Below are 11,913 nucleotides of genomic sequence, written 5' to 3'. Positions count from 1 at the left end.
CCAAGCTTGACTACAGTCCCTGTAGTCACACGAACCCAATGACTACGATAAAAATGGCTTCGAGGCACTAATCTAGGTGCATCTTCGCTCTCATCATACTGTATGGGCTAAAGATAAGGATGAGGAGACTTCTTAGATTACATACATAGAGCTCCATTTGTAGACTTCTCAATAGTCTCTTCATTAGAATCAATCTCCTCAATGTGCAACCCATAGAGAATAGCTTCGACAATAGCTAAAGCCTCTCAATGGATCATATCCTGCGTTGGCTCTTCAATAACTTGTCATTTTCTTTTTATGATGTTGATGATAACATCATGAAATTCTCTTTTGGCAATCCCCAAGACTTCCCCAAGAGTAAATTCAATTTTGCAATTAAGAATCTGATTCTCAAGTACATTTTTCAAGTCCATGGATGTCTCGATGTCAAATAGCAGCTTGAATCCAAATTGCTTTCTCAGCTTCGAATTATTTGTCTTTGGGGCCTTTAGATCTTCTTGTATTTTTTACTTCTGTGAATCGGCCATACTCTGCTTTAGTCCTGAAGAAGAAGGCTGAAGAACTGGTTCACTCCTCCTAGTTGCCCTCTTCGATCCTTCAAGTTGATCGTTATCTCTTTTCTGCTTTTCTTCAACAAGTGCTTCAAATCCTTGAGATTTTGCAATGTAAGCATAGATAGAAAAGGCATCTACATGATCATTCCATCTAGTCCCTTTTCGGATTGCATCTCCTATGGTTAAAAGTTCATATGATAAAGCTTTACCTTTCTTTTCTGCATGCAATGCATAGGACCATAAAGGAGACTTCTCTTTTGGCAACTGCTCCAATTGAAGACCATAGGCAAGAGCTTCTTTTGCCACCTCTTGCTTCACATAAGAAGAGTGTAAAAGAGATTTCTGATGCCAGGAGGCATATTTCACGGTGGATTCTGTGCCATGGTGGATTCTGTGAGGTTTTACGGTGGATTCCGTAAACTTTGATGACCGGGGATCATACACAAAGTGGATTCTTTGTGCGAGAAGTTGATGGGGACGCCTATCCTTTTCGGGTGTTTTATTAATTTAGTGTGTACATGGGTGATTCCATAGTAGGTGATTCCGCAAAATGCATATTAAATTAATAAACGTTTATGAGTTTAGAGTGTGCACTCGTAATAAATTAAGGTTAGGATTGATTTCTAACCAGTTGATTTATTTATGTAGCTGAAGACTGCTAGGTATTCACTTTTGTCGGTTTAATTGTATTATTTTACTAATGATTGTGAATGCTTCAGTTGATGTGTAGAGATAGTAGCAGTGGCGGAGGAAAGCATTGAAGGATAGCAAGTATTTGATTTATCATTTATATTTTGATGGTCGCATACCTTAGGCATGGCGCCTATATTTTGTCGCGCCTATTTATTGAGGCATTGGATATTTATTTATTATTTTGTATGCGCATGGGCACACGATTATGTTATTTGTACTTGGACATTGTATTGGATATGCCAGACTCTTTGGGCACTGCCCATTAGCTTTATTTCTATTTTGTGGTACAGCAAACTCAAAAGCTAAAAGCTTGCTATTTTGTAATTTGGTCTATTATTTGAGCTTGAAGATGATTAATACAAAAAATACATGCTTTGTAGAGCGCTCACACAAGGCATGGGGGGAGATTGCACCCAATTCGTCTCTTGTTCATGTCGTGCATGCTTTTTACCTTGAGTTTTGTGCAAAAAGTAGAGTTATTTTGTTCTTGGGGACCTTCAGGCATTTACTACGCGAGCGTACAACATCCGATCTATGCACTAGTGGTATCAGAGCGAAGCTGAGATCAAGAGCTTCCAATTGCTACCCATCTTGTGCGAAGGCGAAGCTCCTGGAATGATCGAGCTCTACGGTCAATCTCGTTGTGAACGGTTGATACGGGTGGATTCCTGGCGATCAAGAATCTCTGTTTCCATCATTAGATCGTGAAGGACCAGCTTGTAGCAGCAGAGGACTACGTGGATATCTCCTACATCAAGTCGTCAAGAAACAGAGATAAGCTCTCATAATCTCAAAAGTTTAAAAGCTTAATCAAGCTTCATAAGCTTAATAAGCTTGGCTTAAGCTTAAAAAGCTTAAACTAATCAAATCGTCAACGACTGGTATCAGAATATGTCTGTGGAATTTTCGACGTCAGAAAAAACGCCCCCCTCCCCACGGTTTGACGTTTTTTTTAATTCTAAGCTTAAAAGCTTAGTTACTTAAGCTCCAATCACATAAGTCTTATCAATTCTACAAGTCACACAAAAGCTCCCAAGTTCTGCAAGTCTTTCAAGTCTAAATCCTGCAAGTCAGATAAATCAACCAAGTTCTGCAAGTCTTGGTACTTTGCAAGTCACATAAGTCTGCAACTCTGCAAGTCAGATAAGTCACCTGAAGTCAAAACTGACTTCTGTTCAAAACTCATAGAAGGATTGTTCCTGCGCAGAAATTCCAAACTGCAAAGTTGTTCATTGGAAGGTACTGTTCGCATATGCAGGTTTGCTGAAGCATTTTTAGCACACGCAGAAGGATAAAACAAAATTTTTTCAAAGATTACAAATCCCGAATAGCCAAAGACGAAGATTGTGAAAGCCATACACAAAAATATATAAGCCTTGTATACCCGATCTTGAGCTACGCTCATCCCGCTAATTTGATTTTGAGAGTGTGAGGTCTTTTGAGTTTTGTAGGATGACGGAATCACATATGGATGATTTAATGGCTGAAGGCGATCTACCTGAACCTACGATGGAGCAAAAACTGGATTTAATTATGATGCAGTTGGATGAAGAACGACGAGCTAGGCAAGCATTGCAAGTTCAATTGGCTAATTTACAAAGATCAACTACCGACAAAGAGGAATCTCAATCTGAAGACCTTATTCGACGTACCATCGACGCGACTCTCGAAGCTCAATCTATTCGCAAGGAAACAAAGATAAGTAAAAGAATTTTCAAATTCCGTACTTTCAATGGCACTCGAGAGGGAAAAACTATTCTTGCATTCATCAATCAGTTTGATGACTACTTTCATGAGGAAACATATGCAAAAAAAGATAAAATCAAGTGTGTCACTAATCATTTAGTGGATAGAGCATCTCTTTGGTGGACCGTGGTTTGTAAGAGTATAGATTGTCCCACTACCTGGGAGAATTTCAAGAAGAAGTTTATGCAGAATTTCCTTCCTCCGCAATTCCATGAAAAAGCCATAAAGCAATGGAACCTTCTTCAGCAACGAGATCATGAGCCTATTCCACAGTACACCGAATACTTTTGGAATGCATTACTCCAGTTACGCATGCTTGAAGACGTACCTGAAGCGACACACAAGCACAAGTATATGTCTTGACTACTTGGGCATTACTACGCTGAAGTTAATATGTTCAAGCCTGCAACTTTTGAAGACGCAATTTCATTAGCTCATGACACTGAAGACAAGCTTCGAGGAAGAGACAAGCGTCCACAGCAATTCCAAACCAATGGTAACTATGGATCTAAGCAATTCAACTCAAATTTTAGAAGATTTAATCAAGGTCGTTTTCCTTCATCATCTTTCCGTAAATCTTGTGCAAAACCACCTGCTTTACCATCCAATACCAACCAAAACCCCAAGCCTATTCCATAGCCAAATCCTAATATCCCTAGACTTCTTGTCATTGCAAACAATGTAACCAAAGCCAAACCTATAGTGTGTTATAAATGCCACCAACCTAGACATCTAGCAGCAAATTGCCATTCGAAGAAGCCACCTGTCCATATCAACTACCTTGGAGCAATGAAAGATGACGAACATGAAGAAATGCCTGATTTCATGGAAGATGAAGACAACATTATCACTTCTTCGGATACTTTACCAAGTATGCCAACTCCACATTCTTTATTGACAATGAAATGTTTAGTGCATGGAAAGGAAAAGATTATTTTGCATGATGATGGTAGTACTCATGATTTTATTTCTGCAAAGCTAGTAAAAGAATTGAAATTACAGACTGTACCTATGCATTATCGCATTAAAGCAGCATTCTTAGGCACTAGGTATAATGGAACACAGGAAGTGCATGACTTAGAAATTCAAATTGGTGAATACACTGAAAGAAGAAATTTTCTAGTTGTACCATTACAGTCCAGTGATATTATTTTAGGTATGCCTTGGCGTCATCAGCATAACCCTAATATAGATTATTTCACACATTCGATTAATATTCAATTGCAAGGAAAACATATTACATTGAATGGTATGCATGCATCTAATGCTTTTCCACTGCTTTCGCATACTCAAGCTAAACGTGCATTATGCAAAAGTAGTAAATCCTATCTCATTTGGGCGAATGAACTGCAAGTTAAAGAAAATCATATGCATCCTAGGCATAAAGAATTTCTTGCACACTTTAAAGACTGTTTTGCAGAAGATCTACCACCTGGTTTACCTCCTTTACGTCCAGAAGACCATAAAATAGATTTGATTCCTGGTACACATCCACCTTGTAAAGCACCATATAGGCATAACCAGATAGAGCAAAAAGAAATTCAAAATCAAGTTGAGGAATTACTAAATAGAGGATTGATTAGACCTAGTAGTTCTCCATTTGGTGCACCTGTTCTGTTAGTAAAGAAGAAAAATAATACCTATCGTATGTGCATTGACTATCGTGCTTTAAATAAGATCACAGTAAAGAATAGGCATCCAATTCCTAGAGTCGATGATCTTATGGATAAACTGCAAGGTTCTACCATATTTAGTAAAATAGACCTTAAATCTGGTTATCATCAGGTGAGATTAGATAAGACTAACATATTCAAGACTGCATTTAGGACACAATTTGGTCATTATGAATATTTAGTGATGCCTTTCGGATTGACTAATGCACCTGCTACATTTAGTAGAATGATGAATCGTATATTTCTGAAATATCAGCATTGTGTTATTGTCTTCTTTGATGATATTTTGGTGTTTAGTCAAAATGAGAAAGAACATTATGAACATTTGTCATTGGTTTTCCGGTTATTAAAAGATAATCAACTGTATGCAAATCCGAAAAAGAGTGAGTTCTTTAAAATAGAAATTGAATATTTAGGTCACATCGTATCATCTGATGGTATTAAGGTTGACCCTAAGAAAATAGAAGCAATATTGAATTGGCCTATACCTAAAAATGTGCATGAGTTACGAACTTTCCTAGGTCTTGCTAGTTTCTACAGGAAGTTTGTGCGTAATTTTTCATTACTTGCTTTGCCATTGACCAAACTTTTAAAGAAAGCTATTGTTTATCATTGGTCCGATAATCAACAGAAATCCTTTGACTTATTGAAACATGCATTAACCTATGCTCCTGTATTACAATTGCCTGATTTTAATAGACCATTCTTTTTAGTAGTGAGTGATGCCAGCGGATCTGGAATAGGAGCCGTACTTATGCAGGACAATCATCCTATAGCCTATTCTAGTTGTAAGTTGAAACCCTCCGAACTTAAATATTCCACATATGATAAAGAATTATTAGCTGTAGTACAAGCCTTAAGACAATGGAAACACTACTTAATGGGCTCTAAATTTATGATTAAGACCGATCAACAAAGTGTTAGACATTTACTTAGCCAACCTCAAATATTTAACCGACATATCAAATGGGCAGTCTTTATTCAGAGTTTTCATCCTATCATTCAATATCAACCCGGTAAAGAAAATGTAGTGGCCGATGCATTAAGTAGAAGACCTGCCATTCATAATATTTCCGTTATATCATTTGATTCTTTAACTCCTATGAAAGATACTTATCATCAGGACATTACTTTTCATGCTGATTGGAATAAATTAGTTCAAAATAATTGGATTCCTATTGATTCATTGTCTTATAATGATGGATTCATGTTTTATGAAAAGAGATTATGTGTTACAGTTCCATTCAGATCTTTTGTTTTGAATGAGATTCGTTGTCCTCCATATCAAGGTCATAGAGGTATCATATCTACTTTACGTACATTAACTGAAGATTTTTATTGGCCGCATATGGACACTGATATATCTAACTTTGTTTCTGAATGTTTGATTTGTCAAAGAGTTAAGAGACATCATGGTAAACAATATGGATTACTTATGCCTTTATCTATTCCATCAATACCATGGGAACAAATTTCTATGGATTTTATTACTAGTTTACCTTATACTAAAGCTAACCATGATATGATCTAGACAGTAGTAGACAGGTTTAGTAAACAAGTATATTTCATTTCATGTAAGAAAACTTTAACAACATCACAAGCAGCACAATTCTTTTTTAAAACTGTTTTCACTAACCATGGATTACCAAAAGTTATTATTTCTGATCGTGATTCTAGATTTTGTAACAACTTTTGGATTACTTTATTTGCTAACCTAGGCACAAAAATTGATTTCTCATCTGCATTTCATCCTAAAACTAATGGACAAACTGAAGCCACTAACAGTACTATTCTAGATCTTTTACGTGCTTATACTATTTCTAAACCACAGACATGGGACACACATTTACATTTATTACAGTTTGCATATAACAATACACCACACACATCTACAAAGAAAGCACCGTTTGAAGTGATTTATGGTTATCAATTGTCTACACCTATTGCATCTTTATCAAATAGAATTCAGAGTGCTGATGATATTGCTAATATGCACACTACTATTTTTTATGAGGTTAAAGACATGATTACCAAAGCCCAACAATCACATACCAAACAAGCCAATAAGAAAAGACAAGCAATGAATTTCAAAGTTGATGATTATGTTTGGTTGAGAATAGAAAAACGTAGACTACAAAGTGTAGATAGACACCTAGTTGTGAAATTAGCATCTAGATTCTATGGACCATTTAAGATCATTCACAAAATTAATGACAATGCATTCAAGTTAGAATTACCACCTCACTGGAAAATTCACAACACATTTCACATTAGTTTATTACGACCCTTTAGAGGCCAATTACCTGTACACCCTGTTTATGAAAACCCACCTTTGTTAGAGGAAGAGAGTGAAATACTTGAGCCTGAAGCTATCATAGACACTGACTTTATGACCACTAGAACTGGCCCAAGATATTCTAGATATCTAGTCAAATTTAAGAACCATCCTGTAGAAGAAGCACAATGGATGCACGCTAGAGACTTAAATGCTTTCCCCACTCTGTTAGCTCCACATTGAGCTAATAGCAATTGAGTTCAATTGCTATCCCACCCCAGGGATATGATGCCAGGAGGCATATTTCACGGTGGATTCCGTGAGGTTTTACGGTGGATTCCGTAAACTTTGATGACCGGGGCTCATACACAAAGTGGATTCTTTGTACGAGAAGTTGATGGGGACGCCTATCCTTTTCGGGCGTTTTATTAATTTAGTGTGTACATGGGTGATTCCATAGCGGGTGATTCCGCAAAATGCATATTAAATTAATAAACGTTTATGAGTTTAGAGTGCGCACTCGTAATAAATTAAGGTTAGGATTGATTTCTAACCAGTTGATTTATTTATGTAGCTGAAGACTGCTAGGTATTCACTTTTGTTGGTTTAATTGTATTATTTTACTAACGATTGTGAATGCTTCAGTTGATGTGTAGAGATAGTAGTAGTGGCGGAGGAAAGCATTGAAGGATAGCGAGTATTCGATTTATCATTTATATTTTGATGGTCGCATACCTTAGGCATGGTGCCTATATTTTGTCGCGCCTATTTATTGAGGCGTTGGATATTTATTTATTATTTTGTATGCGCATGGGCGCACGATTATGTTATTTGTACTAGGACATTGTATTGGGTATGCCAGACTCTTTGGGCACCGCCCATTAGCTTTATTTCTATTTTGTGCTAAAGCAAACTCAAAAGCTAAAAGCTTGCTATTTTGTAATTTGGGCTATTATTTGAGCTTGAAGATGATTAATACAAAAAATACATACTTTGTGGAGCCCTCACACAAGGCATGGGGGGAGATTGCACCCAATTGGTCTCTTGTTCATGTCGTGCATGCTTTTTACCTTGAGTTTTGTGCAAAAAGTAGAGTTCTTTTGTTATTCACTACGCGAGCGTACAGCATCCGATCTGCGCACCAATTCCTCCAGTATTTCTTCATACCTATGTCGAAATTTTTTTTAAGCAGTTGCTCTGTATCTCTGAAACATATCATCATGTCCTTCCACACCACCAACTTCAGCCTTTTTGCCTCTTCAAAGCCTTGACAGTCCTTCCGCTCATGGTCTGGACTATCGCACCATATGCAATGGCAAACATGATCATTTCTAGAAGAATTCATAGGAGTAGAAGAGGTTGAGGTGGGCAAAAATTGGAGCTATGTTAAGTGGTTGCTTTTCTCTTCTGAGTATCTTAATTTGAAGATCTTTCAAGTTCTTTGAAATTTCCTCCACCAGTCGGTTGTTTGGCAGATGGTCTGACAATCACAACAGGAATAGACATAGGAATAGGCATGTATACAGGATGAGAAATAAGAGAAATAGTGGCTAGTGCAATAGAGGAAGTAGGAGAGGTCATGGTAGGAGAAGACAATGTTGATGGTGACTGCATTCCATTTTGCAAGCGAGCCTCCATCTCCACCTCTTTGTAAGTGTAGAAACTACATCGACAATATCCTACCAATCAGTCTTCAATCCCATAGGTTGTGTACAGTCTTCAAGAAGCTCTCCCAGCTCATCCTCAAGTGCAGTATCAACCGCCTACAAGAAAAACTCCACTTACTCCGAGTTTAGCACTCTTTTCTCAAGTGCATCCAACTGGTTGTAACGTTCTTCAAACTCGTGCAATAACTCGAAAAGCAACACGTCCTTAATTGGGCTGATAGACCCACTCTCTGAACATCTTTCTTATACCAATACCATAATCCTCCAAAAAATATTCATCTTTGAGCGCCTTCTTGAAGACATTCTAGTTTGAGTCTTGCACAAAAAAATCAGTCACTCTAACCTGCAAAACAGGTGTGACAAGCCGTAAGAAATAGTTACTCCAATTGGTAGGAACTCTAAAGAAACGCATCTAGCTTTCAAAAGCTTTAAGATAGGCTGACACGTTCCGACTATCAAATAATCTGTGCTCACTTATCACAGTCTCGATCGCTTTGGTTGCACCATGTGTATGCTCTTATTCTTGATGCAACATTCATTGTTGATCCAACTGTTGCTAATGTAATTGCTGTTGCTGCCACATTGATAATCGCATTTGTTGATTCTGCATCATAATGGCTGAAGAAAGATTTTGCAAAAAATTCTTCATCTCATCAGTTGAAAAGGAAGAAGCAGTCGATGAAGTGGGTAAATTATTTGAAGAGTCTCCCATCTCAACAATCAAAAGCAATGCTTTCACATCAGCTTCACCAGGTGGGTGTTGCACGTAATAAAATGCGCGGGGGTTCGTGAATGGCACTCGTCACAGGGACGCTTTTCAAGATGGAAGCAGAAAGTTCTAAGTACAATTCCAAGTAAATCAAGAATCAAGATCAAGGCGAATGAGAAAGCAAGCTAATTGTTTAATGGCATGGTTGAGGTACATGTGTTAAGACTCGTGGTCAAGGAAAGGGTTTGTAGAGATGACTCTCTTAGCATATAAGTTCAAGAAGTATACAAACATAATTGGAATTTCCCTTGAGAAGTAGTTTGAGAGATTGTTGACTCCTTCCTAGATTGCTTATGGCTCAAAACAATGATGAATTCATTGATCATAGATCAAGTCTTGTTTCTAAGAGGCAACTAGAAACTCATAAGCAAGTCTTATCATATGTTGGTAAAGTGACATTTATCTCTTTTGCATGTAGAACTATTGCACTGGTTTTATTCAGTTCTCCAAAACAATCAAATTTAAGGAAGAGATTCCATACTCCATGGTGTGACTTCTGGTCCAAATTTGGTGGTGACACTTCCCACAAAAAGTGTCCTTTTTCCTCTCTCTATGTGATGCCCAGATACAAGCAAATATATTTTGAGTCTTCTCTACCTTGTGGAAAAGCTGCCAGTATATATTGTTGGAAGTTGACTCTTATTTAACCGAAAAGAAGATCTTGCCAAACTTTTTAACTGTCTTACGCAGAAGGTTGATAGTGTTGCTAGGATAGGTTTGAACGTGAGGCATTTGACAAGGTTTCTAATCACAGCTGAAGCTTTTGCAAGCTAATCGAGAAAGGCAGGAGAATTTGAATGTCTTAGAGAGGGCACACACAATGTTTTTGCTTGTGTCAATTGAAGGTCCGCATGCATCGAGCTCATGCAAGAAGAAGATAAAACTTTTTATCTCACAGGGGTCCGAGACCCACTTTGATGGACTCGCAATGGTGGATCGGCTAGCTTATATGCTAACGTGTGATTACGATACAAATACCCACTTACAAGTGATGAGGGAGTTTCATGAGAGTCCTTGGGCTGGTCATAGAGGAGTATGGGCTACTTATGAGAAAATCAAGGAGAAATATTGGTGGAAAGGCATGTATAGAGATGTTTCTCACTTTGTTGAGACTTGCAGAGACTGCCAGATGTATTCAGTAGTGCGTCATCGAGATGAGCTTCATCCGACTTATCCGCTATGCATTCATTATAAGTGGGTAGTTGATTTGGTTACCATGCCTATGGGTCTATGGCAGATGAGGTACATTGTTTTGGCTAGAGAGGATCTTACCAATCATGTTAAGGGCAGATCTTTGAGAACGAAGACCACTAGTGCAGTGTGTAAGTTCTTATTGGAGGAAATTTTCTGCAGGTATGGTTGTGTGGGTAAGATCACTGCGGATCGTGGTGAATTGGATGCAGATGAAGCTAGGGAGTTTTTCTCTCAGCTAGGAATCAAGTTGGCTCTAACCACAGCATATAATCCAGAGGGAAATGGGAAGAGTGAAAGAGGGCATCCGCCGATAGTGAAAGCATTAGCCAAAGCATGCAGAGGACGGATTGGAGAATGGCCAAGACTTCTACCATTTGCTTTGTGGGCTGATCGTACGACTCATAGTGTTACCACAGGATATATGCCTGCAGAGTTGATGTATGGTCAGAAACCGGTTATGCCGACTGAGACTTGTGCTTTGAATTGGTTAGTTTTACCTTGGCAAGAGGATTTGACGAGAGAGGAGCTCTTAGCTCTTCGGATTCGACAGTTGGAGAGGAGACCAGAGGATATTCAGCTAGCTATTGACAGGTTGAAGGTTGCTAGACTAAGGAATAAGGACAGGTTTGACAGCAGGCATCGCTTGCGGCCTAGAGCAATAGAAGAAAGAGATTGGGTATTGGTCTTTGATAGCAGCCTTGAAAATCAGCATACTGCACTTCAGAAGATGGTGAAAAGATGGTTTGGGCCATACATAGTCAGACATGTCTTTGATAATGCAACATATGAGCTGACTGAATTGGATGGGACAGTGCTTAGAGTGCCTATTGCTGGAAAAAGAATCAAGATTTTCAAGAAAAGAAATGATGAGGATTATGCATTGGAAGAATTTTCAAGAGAAGAGCAACGATAAGAAACTCCAATGGAAGAGACAGATGATATGACAGATAATCTTGTTGATCTACCGGAAATGCATAACGAAGAGATTGATCTGTTTGTGGATCTTGATGATAATGATCATGGGTAGTTGGTCCATCTAGAGGATGCACAGGATTAGAGGGGGTGGATGTCGTATTGCTGCGCATTCGAGGTGTGAAACCACCTAAAAGTTGTGTGTGTGATTTGATACTTTGTACATACTTAGTTGTTGTGTTTACATTTATTTTCTGCGTATGAGTATAGTGGGGAGGAGTTGGAGGCATAGTGGAGAACATGATGAGATGCTTTTAGCCTATGTTGAGCAAGGTCAAGTGGAAAGCACAACTGATGCTAGTGAACGTGTTACACGTATTCGTTCAGGACTTTGTCTTCTCCTTCTCCAGCTACATCAAAAATACCTAAT

This window comes from Lygodium microphyllum, chromosome 9 (genome assembly GCF_053477565.2).
Source record: "Lygodium microphyllum isolate KBCC chromosome 9, Lygodium_microphyllum_v1.1.10, whole genome shotgun sequence".
NCBI lineage: Eukaryota > Viridiplantae > Streptophyta > Polypodiopsida > Schizaeales > Lygodiaceae > Lygodium > Lygodium microphyllum.
The sequence above is the reverse complement of the archived record's forward strand: the minus strand, read 5'-3'. Positions refer to the sequence as shown.